At 44.5% G+C, this 13,197-nt stretch overlaps 1 protein-coding gene across 1 annotated transcript in view; it reads left to right on the plus strand.

The window, feature by feature from the left end:
- Positions 1–7,868: 7,868 nt before the first annotated feature.
- The window catches only part of LOC144689532 (cyclin-dependent kinase-like 4), a 100,352-nt gene continuing 95,023 nt past the window's right edge, over positions 7,869–13,197 (plus strand). The window contains exon 1 of the mRNA XM_078556698.1: positions 7,869–8,053. The gene's annotated coding sequence lies outside the window, so the exon portion shown is untranslated. The remainder of the gene's footprint in view (positions 8,054–13,197) is intronic.

Below are 13,197 nucleotides of genomic sequence, written 5' to 3' on the forward strand. Positions count from 1 at the left end.
GTCTCCACTCTTGACCTTGTCCAACAGGTACAAGGTACCTGCTCCCTGTGTGGATGAGGAAGAGGGCTGTAGGGAGGATGAGCCAGCTGACCACAGCACCGTGGCACAGGAGGCCATTCAAGAGGGGGGAGCAAAAAGACAAGTGGTAGTTGTAGGGGATTCTATAATTAGGGGAATTGATAGCTTCCTTTGTAAGGAGGAACAAGAGTCCCGCATGGTATGTTGCCTGCCCGGTGCCAGGGTGAGGGACATCTCTGACCGGCTTGAAAGGTTATTGGAGAGGGAGGGGGAGGATCCAGTTGTTGTGGTCCATGTCAGGACAAATAACATAGGTAAGACTAGGAAAGAGGACCTGTTTGGGGATTATCAGGAACTAGGAACTAAATTAAAGAACAGGTCCTCTAGGGTTATAATCTCCGGATTACTACCCGAGCCACGTGCAAATTGGCATAGGGACGCGAGAATAAGGGAAGTAAACACTTGGCTAAAGGAGTGGTGCGGGAAAGAGGGGTTCCATTTCGTAGGGCACTGGCATCAGTATTGGAACAGGAGGGATCTGTACCGTTGGGACGGTCTTCACCTGAACCGATCTGGGACCAATGTTCTAGCGAAAAGGGTAAATAGGGTGGTCAACAGGACTTTAAACTAGAAAGTGGGGGGTGGGGGGGGAGGGAAGGGTAAAACTCCAAGAAATATGACTAATGGGAAACAAAGCAGTAGGTTAGCGTGTGGGGGGGGGTGGATTCAACTTCATGGAAAATTATGAAAAAACTGAAAAGAAAGGAGAGCCCAGGAGAGGCTATTAAAGTCTCCAGAAAACAAAATAGGACAGTGTGTTTGGAAAGGGCTAGGAATCTAACTTCAAGCACATCAGATAAAGGGACGACAATGAGAAAGGGGACGGGAAATACAGGACTGAAGGTGTTGTATCTGAATGCACGCAGTATACGAAATAAGGTAAATGAGCTTGTGGCGCAGATTGAAATTGGCAGGTATGATGTGGTGGGCATTACGGAGACATGGCTGCAAGGGGATCAGGACTGGGAGCTAAATATCCAAGGATATACATCCTATCGAAAAGATAGGCAGGTTGGCAGAGGGGGTGGGGTTGCTTTGTTAGTAAGAAATGAAATTAAATCGATAGCAAGAAATGATGTAGGGTCAGATGATGTAGAATCTGTGTGGGTAGAGTTGAGGAACCGCAAAAGTAAAAAAACCATAATGGGAGTTATGTATAGGCCTCCGAACAGTGGTCAGGATGTGGGGCACAAGGTACACCAGGAGATAGAAAAGGTGTGTAAGAAAGGCAAGGTTACAGTGATCATGGGGGATTTCAATATGCAGGTAGACTGGGAAAATCAGGTTGGTAGTGGATCCCAAGAAAAGGAATTTGTGGAATTTCTACGAGATGGCTTTTTGGAGCAGCTTGTGGTGGAGCCCACTAGGGAACAGGCAATTCTAGATTTAGTGATGTGTAATGAGGCAGATTTGATAAGGGAGCTTAAGGTGAAGGAACCCTTAGGAGCAAGTGACCATAATATGATAGAATTTACCCTGCAATTTGAGAGGAAAAAGCTGGAATCAGATGTAATGGTATTACAGTTGAATAAAGGCAACTACGGAGGCATGAGGGAGAAGCTGGCCAGAATTGGCTGGGATAAAAACAAAAAACTACTGTGGATGCTGGGAGATGAGCCTAGCAGGAAAGACAGTGGAACAGCAATGGCAGGAGTTTCTGGGAGTAATTTGGGAGACACAGCAAAAATTCATCCCTAGGAAGAAGAAGCATACTAAAGGGAGGGAGAGGCAACCATGGCTGACAAGGGAAGTCAGGGACAGCATAAAAGCTAAAGAGAAAGCATACAATGCGGAGAAGAGCAGTGGGAAACCAGGGGATTGGGAAGCCTACAAAGACCAACAGAGGACAACTAAAAAAGAAATAAGGAGGGAGAAGATTAAATATGAGGGTAAACTAGCCAGTAATATAAAAGAAGATTGCAAGAGTTTTTTTAGATATATAAAGGGTAAGAGAGCGGCAAAAGTGGACATTGGGCCGCTGGAAAATGACACTGGAGAAGTAGTAGTGGGGAACGAAGAAATGGCGGAGGAACTGAATAGGTACTTTGCGTCAGTCTTCACAGTGGAAGACACGAATGACATCCCCAAAGTTCAAGAGAGTCAGGGGGCAGAGGTGAGTATGGTGGCCATTAGCAAGGAGAAGGTGCTAGGAAAACTGAAAGTTCTGAAGGTAGATAAATCACCTGGACCAGATGGATTACACCCCAGAGTTCTGAAGGAGATAGCTGAAGAGATAGTGGAGGCGTTAGTGGCGATCTTTCAGGAATCACTGGAATCAGGGAGGGTCCCAGAGGACTGGAAAATCGCTAATGTAACCCCCCTGTTTAAGAAGGGAGTGAGGCAAAAGACAGGAAATTACAGGCCGATTAGCCTGACCTGGGTCGTTGGTAAGATTTTAGACTCCATTATTAAGGATGAGATTTCAGAATACTTGGATGTGCATGGTAAAATCGGGCAAAGTCAGCATGGTTTCATCAAGGGGTGGTCATGCCTGACAAATCTGTTAGAATTCTTTGAGGAGGTAACGAGGTGGTTAGACAAAGGAGAGCCAATTATCTACTTGGACTTCCAGAAGGCCTTTGACAAGGTGCCGCACAGAAGGCTGCTCAGTAAGATAAGAGCCCATGGTGTTAGAGGCAAGGTACTGGCATGGATAGAAGATTGGCTGTCTGGCAGGAGGCAGAGAGTGGGAATAAGGGGGTCCTTCTCAGGATGGCGGCCGATGACTCGTGGAGTTCCGCAGGGGTCAGTGTTGGGACCACGACTTTTCACTTTATACATTAATGATCTAGATGAAGGAACTGAGGGCATCCTGGCTAAGTTTGCAGATGATACAAAGATAGGTGGAGGGACAGGTAGTATTGAGGAGGCGGGAGGCTGCAGAAGGATTTGGACAGGTTAGGAGAATGAGCAAAGAAGTAGCAGATGGAATACAACATGGGGAAGTGTGAGGTCATGCACTTTGGTAGGAAGAATAGAGGCATAGACTATTTTCTAAATGGGGAGAGAATTCAGAAATCTGGAGTGCAAAGGGACTTGGGAGTCCTAGTCCAGGATTCTCTTAGGGTTAACTTGCAGGTTGAGTCGGTAGTTAGGAAGGCAAATGCAATGTTGGCATTTATTTCAAGAGGACTAGAATATAAAAGCAGGGATGTGCTGCTGAGGCTTTATAAGGCTCTGGTCAGACCACATTTAGAATATTGTGAGCAATTTTGGGCCCCGTATCTCAGGAAGGATGTGTTGGCCCTGGAGAGGGTCCATAGGGGGTTCACGAGAATGATCCCAGGAATGAAAGGCTTAACATATGAGGAACGTTTGAGGACTCTGGGTCTATACTCAATGGAGTTTAGAAGGATGAGGGGGGATCGGATTGAAACTTACAGAATACTGAAAGGCCTGGATAGAGTGGACGTGGGTAAGATGTTTCCATTAGCAGGAGAGACTAGGACCCGAGGGCACAGCCTCAGAGTAAAGAGAAGACGTTTTAGAACAGAGATGAGGAGAAACTTCTTTAGCCAGAGAATGGTGAATCTATGGAATTCATTGCCACAGAAGGCTGTGGAGGCCAGGTCATTGAGTGTATTTAAAACCGAGATAGATAGGTTCTTGATTGGTAAGGGGATCAAAGGTTACGGGGAGAAGGCGGGAGAATGGGGTTGAGAAACTTATCAGCCATGATTGAATGGCGGAGCAGACTCGATGGGCCGAATGGCCTAATTTCTGCTCCTATGTCTTATGGTCTTATAACCCGTGGATGTACTGTACTTAGATTTCCAGAAGGCATTTGATAAAGTACCACGTCAAAGGTTATTGCAGGAAATAAAAGTTCATGTGTAGGGGGTAACATATTGACATGGATAGAAGATTGGCTAGCTAACAGGAAGCAGAGAGTTGGCATAAATGGGTCTTTTTCTGGTTTGCAGGGTTTGACGAGTAAATAACTTGGATGGAGGGGCCGAAGGAATGGTTGCTAAATTTGCTGACGACACAAAGATAGGTAGGAAAGTAAATTATGGTGAGGACACGAGGCTACAAAGTGACATAGATAGGTTAAGTGAGTGTGCAAAGATCTGGGCAAACGTGAAATCGTTCATTTTGGCAGGAAGTATAAAAAGGTTTATTATCTAAATGGTGAGAGATTGCAGAGCTCTGAGGTGCAGAGGGATCTGGGTGTTTTCATGCATGAATCATAAAAGGTTAGTATGCAGGTGCAGCAGGTAATTAGGAAAGCTAATAGAATGTTATCATTTATTGTGAGGGGAATTGATTACATAAGTAGGGAGGTTATGCTTCAGTTGTACAGGGCATTGGTGAAACCACATCTGGAATATTGTGTACAATACTGGATGTCTTATTTAAAGAAAGGTGTAAATGCGTTAGAAGCAGTTCTGAGAAGTTTTATTAGACTAATACCAGGAATGGGTGCGTTGTCTTATGAGGAAAGGCTAGACAGGTTAGGCTTGTAACCACTGGAATTCAGAAGAGTAAGAGGTGACTTAATTGAAACCTTTAAGATCCTGAGGGGTTTTGATGGGATGGATATGGAGAGGATGTTTCCTCTTGTGGGAGAATCTAGAACTAGGGGTCACTGTTTAAAAATAAGAGGTCGCTCATTTAAGACAGAGATAAGGAGAATTTTTTTCTTCGAGAGTTGAGTCTTCCTCGAAGTGTGGTGGAAGCAGTGTCTTTGAAGATTTTTAAGGCAGAGCTAGTTAGATTCTTGATTAACAAGAGGATGGAAGCTCATCAGGGGTAGGCAGGAATGTGGGGTTGAGATTACATTCAGATCAGCCATGATCTTATTAAAAGGCGGAGCAAGTTCGAGGGGCTGAGTGGCCTACTCCTCCTAATTCGTATGTTTGTATACAGTGCATGAGTTCAGATTATTTCGCCAACGGATGGAACTGTTTCCTGGATCAAGGACTGAGTGAATAAGAGAAACAGCTGTAAAAATCAAGTTTGCACTAGGCAATGAGGGACTGCACCAGACCAACATGCCAGAATTCATAGCTGAGGATTAGGAGGATCCTAGCAAGATATGGACACTCCTGGAAGATCAACTTAAAGTAAACTAAAGTAAAAGTCAACTTCCAAATCTGTAGGTGAGAGCTGATGACACACCAGCAACAGCAACATAAATCAGTTTTGTGGCAAGATACAGAAGCAAAGCTCAGGAGTGTGACTTCTTAGGCATTGAATTGCTGGAATGGATTTTGTGTCTAGTTAGTGTCTACCTCAATACAGGCCTTTCAAAAAAAAACCTATGAGAGAAGGGTTACAGCATCGATGCATTGCTTAAAAATTGAAGGTTATGTATTTGGGAAAGTGGAAATCTCTGGCACAACCCACCATGGCCAGGCTGACTGCTGACAATGACTTGCCAATCAAGTGCATTGGAAAGATAACCTTACAGTGCTGTAAGTCAGAATGGGTACCACAAATGTTTTATATTGTAGACACAGCTAGCCCAGCTGTGGCAGGACTTACAGTATGCTGAGATTTACAACACACACATGAGGTCAGCACCACACCAAAAGGTGCGGGAAGTTACAATACAAAGTGCATCAAGTTGTTTAGAGACCTGACACAATTGAAGATAGTGGGGGATGGTTAAGATTAGATTGCAAAAACTTTGGTGTCATGGTTGGCAGAACTAGAGGCTACCAACAGGAATCTTCATTTACAAATTGGAAAGCTGAACGCTGATTGTAGCCAAATGCAGGAACTTCAGTACTGTATGGTTTGTGAGAACAAAAGCTTAGCAAAACAGTGTGTTGATCTGCAAACTAATTTAAATAGTACAGCAGCATAAATGAACAATACTCACTATAATGTCCAAACTAAAGAAAAAAGATGGAGGTGGCGCTTGTGCATTTAGCTGAGGTCAAAACAGAAAAAAAACATTAGAACAGAAAATTCTGTCCTTAAAAGATGAGTATAACAAGCAGGTAAAAACTAAAACAAAAACAGAATTACCTGGAAAAACTCAGCAGGTCTGGCAGCATCGGCGGAGAAGAAATCAGCTAACGTTTCGAGCCTTCATGGCCCTTCGGCAGAAACTACTCCGCCCAGTTGTCATCTTTCTATGTTTTCAACAGTGAGAGATGTACTTCTTTCCAAACAAGGGAAGATAAATGTGTTGTATGACATGGAGGCAGGAACAGAATTGGTTCGATTGAGAATAGGACAGAAGAACAGGAGTCTCAATCATTCGTTGGGAACTTGACATTATACAGAGGTTGCTATGATATGCAACCAGCTCAGATCTTACAAAGTTAAGACACCCAATGGTGTAATTCTCAGATGGAACTGATGTCAACTCGAGAGTTATATGATGATACCATACCTGACACTCCTGTCGTGCTATGGACACGGTCAGAGGCAACGTTTGATGGCGAAAACATGGATGTCACTTATACAGATGAAGAACAGGTTGAGAGAGTTCTGAATTGTCAGTGAATCAGAAGAGTCATGAAGATGATCACAGTTCTGAGCAGAGTTTTATGATTATAAAATCTGGTTGAATAATCAGACCTCCTACATTTTTGAGACGCTTAGTTTTGTGTAATTTTAAACTGTTTAATTCCTGTATAATTATTCTGAACCACAAGCTCATTGTATATTGTGCTTATGTTTTCTGATATGTTCCTATCTTTGGAATTGCTTTAAGAGTCTAAGTGAAGTCACTGAAGGAAGTGTTGTCACATCTCCTGTGACCAAGGAGTTGTGTAGACTGACAGAATAAGTTGTGTGTGAACGTTCTCCTACACATATGTTGTGTATATATGTTCCAGTTCAAGTTACAATAAAGAACCAATGTATTCGTTTTTGTTCATATTCCTGTGACTTCTTTATCAGTCTCACACAAAAGGAGCAAGTAATATTCTATGATCTCTGTCCTCTGTGTTTGGTTACCTTGCATCGACTAACTGGCATGCAACCAGACCACTTCAGAAGTGATTGACACCAATTTATAACGCCCATTGATGATTTGTTTCTTTACTTAGGTGTGTAAAATATGGATTACACTAGCTTCTGTTGCCCTCTCCCTCCCCCTTTCTCCCCCTCCCTTCTCGCCTCCCCCATCTATTTCCTCAGCTGGTCCCCACATCTCATATCCCACCACCTCTTCTTCCCCCATTTTCCTTCTCCTACCTCACCTTTCTTGCTTCCCCTCCCATCCCCTACCTATCCCTCTTTCCTCCATTGCCCCCCCTCTTCCCCCCACCTCCCCCTCTCATTCCCCCCCCACCTCCCCCTCTCATTCCCCCCCACCTCCCCCTCTCATTCCCCCCCACCTCCCCCTCTCATTCCCCCACCATCCTTCCCCCCTCCCCCACCCTTTCCACCCCCTCCCTCTCCTGCTCCCCTCTCCACTTCTCCCCTCCTGCTCCCTCCCTCCTCCTCTCTTCCCCCACCACTCTCCTTTCTCCCCTCTTCCCCTCCCCCCCCCCCCCGAGGGTCGGCTGCGGCCACACGCGCTCTAACGGCTGTCGTTTCCATGGGAACGGCGGTTGGCCGCTTCGCCGGAAGAAAGCTGTCTCGTGCCCCGGTTTGTGATATCGGGAAAGCGCTGGTGTGAGCAACGTGAGGAGGAAACTAAAATCAGGCTCCTCTGCGCCAATCCTTAGTTCATTTCCGTATTCCTGTTGGAGGCGGTGTTAGCAGGAGGATTCCTCGCCGAGGTTTCCCGCGTTTATGGAGTTATTTCCCACCGTCTAAACTTGTTTTTGCCGGTTTGTTTGCGCTGAGCCTCAGGGTCGATGTTGGGGGGTAAATGTGGCGCCAGTGCTGAGATTTCGGATATCGAAGTGTTGTTCGGGCTGTCGCTTTCAGTGCTCAGAATTCGATAATGCATGTATTATAAGAGTACGTTTTTATGTGGAAAGGAAAAAAAAAACACTCGACAACCCTATTGTATTTATACCATTTACCATCGCATTACTGTTTTGGGTGGATTCATCCAGACTTTTAGGTAATATTGCTTCTTCCCTAATTATTATGTCTCTTTAGTGATAATATAGAGATACGGTGCGCTAGTCAACTATTACTTTGATTGCATATTTCTGTGGATGAAGGAAAGGTGTCAAGTGCTTCCCATATCAAATTGGTTTTGTCAAGGCGTCATAGAGCCATTACTGCATAGAAGGAGGCCATTCGGCCCATCGAGTCCATGCCAGCTCTCTGGAGGAATCCAGTCCGTCCCATTGCCCTGCTCTATTCCAATAGCCCTGCAAGTTTATTTCCTTCAAGTGCCCATCCAATTTCCTTTTGAACTCATTGATCATTTCCACTTCATCACCCTCATAAGCAGCGAGTTCTAGTTGGTTACTGCTCTCTGCATTTTTAAAAAAAGTTCTTGCTGATATCCCCTGTATCTCTTGCCTAAAACCTTGAATCTGTTCACCCTATTCCTTGTATCATTGACTAATCTAAACCTGTCATAATCTTATACACCTCTCCCCTCAACATCCTCTGCTTCAAGTCGAACAATGCCAGCTTCTCCAATCTAAAATCCCTCATCCTTGGAACCGTTCAGGTCAATCTCTGCACCCTCTCAAGAATACTCACATCTTTCCTGAAGCGTGGTGACCAGAACTGGATACAAAACTCCACTTGTGCTCTAACAAGAGTTCTGTAAAGGATTTATTCACAATTGGAGTACAGGTTGAGTGTAATGTCCCAGGTCTCTGTACTCTTGAATGTTACCTGAAATCCCCTCATACTTATGGTTTTTTACTGGTAGGACTTGGGCATTATACCTAGCTATTTCCATTTCTGTGGTGAGTGATTCAGCACCTGACTGTTCAAAGCCATCTACCACCTATAAGGCACAAGTCAGGAACATGATGTAATATTCTCCACTTGCCTGGATGGATGCCGTTGCAACAACATTCAAGAAGCTTGATAGCATCATGACAAAGCAGTTCACTTGATTGGTAGTTTATCCGCCACTTTAAACATTTGCTCTCTCCACCACCTGTTTTGCTGTCTGCCAGAACTGCCTCCCCAGTGATATAAAATCTCAGACTCCTACCATAATGCTGTGAACTTTCAGAACTCTGACCTTAGCTAAACTACATGACTCCTCACGCCCCCAAAATGATAAATTTGTGTATTGCTCTAGCGTTGCTGTTTTTAATCTAGTGAAGTGAGGTTAAGACATGAGGCTGTTGGTGTATTTGGGATGGGAGAGATAGTTTAGGTGCAGCACTCTTCAGTGAACTACTGAGAGTTTAGGCACTTAGGGGTACTGGTGATTGATGCTGCTTTAAATCATATAAAATTTTAGGGCCTGTGCCGGCTATTTGAATTTGTTATCCAATTAGTCCAACTCCCCTGCACTTTCCGCAAAGCACTGCAAATTATCCCATCTTTGCAAGTATTCTTCCAATTCCTTTTTGAAAGTTTCTGTTGAATCTGCATCCACCATCCTTTCAGTACATTCCAGATTAAAACAACTTGCTGCGTAAAAAAAACTTTCACCTCTGGTTCTTTTTACCAATTACTTAAAATCTGTGTCCTCTGGTTATTGACCCACCTGTGTAACAGTTTCTCCTTATTTAAAGTCATTAACGAGTTTGACATCTCTATTAAATTTCCCTTTAACTACTTTTCCCTCGGGAGAACAATACAAGCTTCTCTACTCTGCCCACTTAATTGCAGTCCCATATCACTGTTTCCACTCTAGCAAATCTCCTCTGAACCCTCTCCAAGGCCTGGGCATCCTGCCTAAAGTATGGGGCCCAGAATTAGGCACAATGCTCCTGAGACCTAATCAGTGACTTAGAAAGGCTTAGCATAACTTCCTTGCTTTTGTTCTCTACGACTCTACAGTCAAGGATCCTATATGCTTTTTTTAAGCACCTTCTCAACTTATCCTGCCACCTTCAAAGGTTTGTGTATATGTACCCTGCCGGTTGCCATTAAGTTTAGCATTTAGGTCATCGATATGTTTGCCAATTCAGTGAATATTTAACTAGTAACTTAATGACATGACTATAAAAGACAAAATCAGACAGGTTTCCTTGAGTTTTTAAAGAGAGAGTAATATTTGTTATATGTATTATGTTTAACCCAGTCTAAGAAAAATAATAAAAAAGCTCCTTCTGTAAAAGACAAACACACGCACTCGAAGTTCACACTCATACAAATAGATTAGAGGGGGAGGATAATTAAGCAATTTAAAGCCCAGTAAAGTTAAAGGGGTAAATGGTTCTTGAAGGTTGGTGGCTTGACTGGCTTCAGGCTGAACTGGGTGGTCCTTCTGGGTCGACATTGAGGCAGTTTAAAGCTGTAGACGGATGATTTATCTGTTCTTCTGAAGAAAGGGGCTACAGGGTTGAGTTTTTTAAAATTTCTGCAATACATGGAGAGTCAAACAACAGCAGACAGTGTTCGAAACTTGCAAGTTGCATGGAGAATGTGAGAGAATGAGAGGCAACGCACTCAGGGTCTAGCTCCTTCAGCATCTCTGATGCTTGTCTTGTTCTGTAGAAAATACAGTTGCTCAAACACAAAAGGTAGCTGGCTTGTCATATGACCCCCTCTCTCTAACTGCCCAATATGGCCATGGCTAGTGTATTTCAGTTGTAACTTAATTGGGTTATGGCTGGGAATTCCTCTCTCAGCCAGGGTCCCTTTATCCAAGTAAATATGTCTAACGGTTTATTTCCATCCAGTTGATTGTCTGGATGCTTTGCTAATGAGTAGGAAATAGCCCTCATTCATATTCTTTTAGTTGTTCCTGGTGAGACTCTGCAGACAAGTTGGCTTCACTTAATAGCTTTGGAATGTAGAAGGTACAGTGATGCATCTGTGCAGCCATCTTTAACTGTGATCTCAAGTCATTGGAAAGTGACTTTTGTCTTAAGAAAATCAATTAGTGGTTACCAGGTAGTAAATTGAAAAATCATTTTTTGATATAAATCAATGGTTTCACAACAAGACCAAAACTACACACTACTCCTGGTGAGATCTCACCAATGCCCTGCACAATTGTAGCAATATTTCCCTACTTTTATACTCCATTCCCCTTGCAATAAAGGCCAACATTCCGTTTGCATTCCTAATTACTTGCTGCACTTAAGTGCTAACTTTGTGGTTCATGTACAAAGGCACCCAGATCCCCCCTGTACCCCAAGATTCTGCAGTCTCTTTCTATTTAAATAATATTGCACTTTTCTATTCTTCCTGGCAAAGTGGATAACTTCAGATTTTCCCACATTATATTTCATCTGCCAAATTATTTGTCCACTCACTTTATCTATATCCACAAGAATTAAGAGCAGAATTGATCCTGCTCTGCCATTCGATAAGATCATGGCTAATCTGATTGTGGCCTCAACTCCAATTTCCTGTCTGCCCCCATAACCCTAGACTCCCTTGTCAATCAAAAACCTGTCTAATGCAATCTTGGATATACTTAATGACTCAGCCTTCATTGCTGTCTGGGGAAGAGACTTCCAAATACTAACAACCCTCTGGGAAAAGAAATATCTCCTCATCTCAGTCTTAAATGGGAGACCTCTTATTTTTCAACTGTGCTGTCAATGTATAAATAGTCACACTGCATAGCAATCACCTCATTAAAGACAATTGCTAGTTTAAACAGGTGATGGGCATTGATTATCCCATCTAAACAGAATGAAAAGATACAGCTGGAACACTTTGTGTGGAAGTTTTTTTTTTGTAAAAATATACTTTATTCATAAAAATCTTCAATCACATTCAAAACCATTTCAAAAACAACATTACAAGGGTACAATCCAGGTTAAACTTTTACAAAATGTATCACCAGGTGCATCAGTACAAACAATATTACAGTCATTTACAGCCTTTCATTTTGATCTGTACAGCCCGAGGGGCTCTAAACAGTTCCCAGTCTCTCGGTGCGCTGTGGTAGAAAGGTCTTAGACAGCGACCCTTCCCCATTGCGCCTTTGCGGCAGCTGCCCCAAGCTTTAGTGCGTCCCTCAGCACGTAGTCCTGGACTTTGGATTGTGCCAGTCCGCAACAATCGGTCGGGGACAACTCTTTGTGCTGGAAGACCAACAAGTTTCGGGCAGACCAAAGCGCGTCTTTCACCGAGTTGATGATCCTCCAGCTGCAGTTGATGTTTGTCTCGGTGTGTGTCCCTGGGAACAGCCCGTAGAGCACAGAGTCCTGTGTCACAGAACTGCTCGGGATGAACCTCGACAGCAACCACTGCATCTCTCTCCAGACTTTCTTTGCAAAGGCACAATCCACAAGGAGGTGAACAACGGTCTCTTCCCCACCACAGCCACCTCGAGGGCATCGTGCAGAGGGGGTGAGACTCCTGGCGTGTAGGAAGGATCTGACGGGGAGGGCCTTTCTCACCACCAGCCAAGCTACGTCTTGGTGCTTGTTGGAAAGTTCTGGCGATGAGGCATTCTGCCAAATGACTTTGACAGTCTGCTCGGGGAACCATCCCACAGGGTCCACCCTCTCCTTATCCCTCAGGGCCTCTAGGACGTTACGTGCTGACCACTGCCTGATGGACTTGTGGTCAAAGGTGTTTTTCTGCATAAATTTTTCCACCAGGGACAGGTGGTACGGCACGGTCCAACTACTTGGAGCGTTCCGCGGCAGCGTGGCCAGACCCATCCTTCGCAACACCGGGGACAGGTAGAACCTCAGCACGTAGTGACACTTGGTGTTTGCGTACTGAGGGTCTACGCACCGCTTGATGCAGCCGCACACAAAGGTGGCCATCAGTATGAGGGCGATGTTGGGCACGTTTTTTCCCCCTTTATCTAGAGGCTTGTACATCGCGTCCCTGCAGACACGATCCATTTTCGACCTCCAGATAAAGCGGAAGATGGCTCGAGTGATCGCCATCGCGCAGGAGTGTGGAATGGGCCAGACCTGCGCCACGTACAGCAACAGCGAGAGTACCTCACACCTGATGACCAGGTTCTTACCCGCAATGGAGAGGGAGCGTCGCTCCCACATGCCCAGTTTCCTTTTCACCATAGCCACTCGCTCCTTCCAGTTTCTAACGCATGCCCCGGTCCCTCCGAACCATATCCCCAGCACCTTCAGGCCGTCAGCCCTGACAGTGAAGGGGACAAAGGATCGGTCAGCCCAGTTCCCAAAG

The sequence above is a fragment of the Cetorhinus maximus genome, chromosome 14 (genome assembly GCF_964194155.1).
Source record: "Cetorhinus maximus chromosome 14, sCetMax3.hap1.1, whole genome shotgun sequence".
Taxonomy (NCBI): domain Eukaryota; kingdom Metazoa; phylum Chordata; class Chondrichthyes; order Lamniformes; family Cetorhinidae; genus Cetorhinus; species Cetorhinus maximus.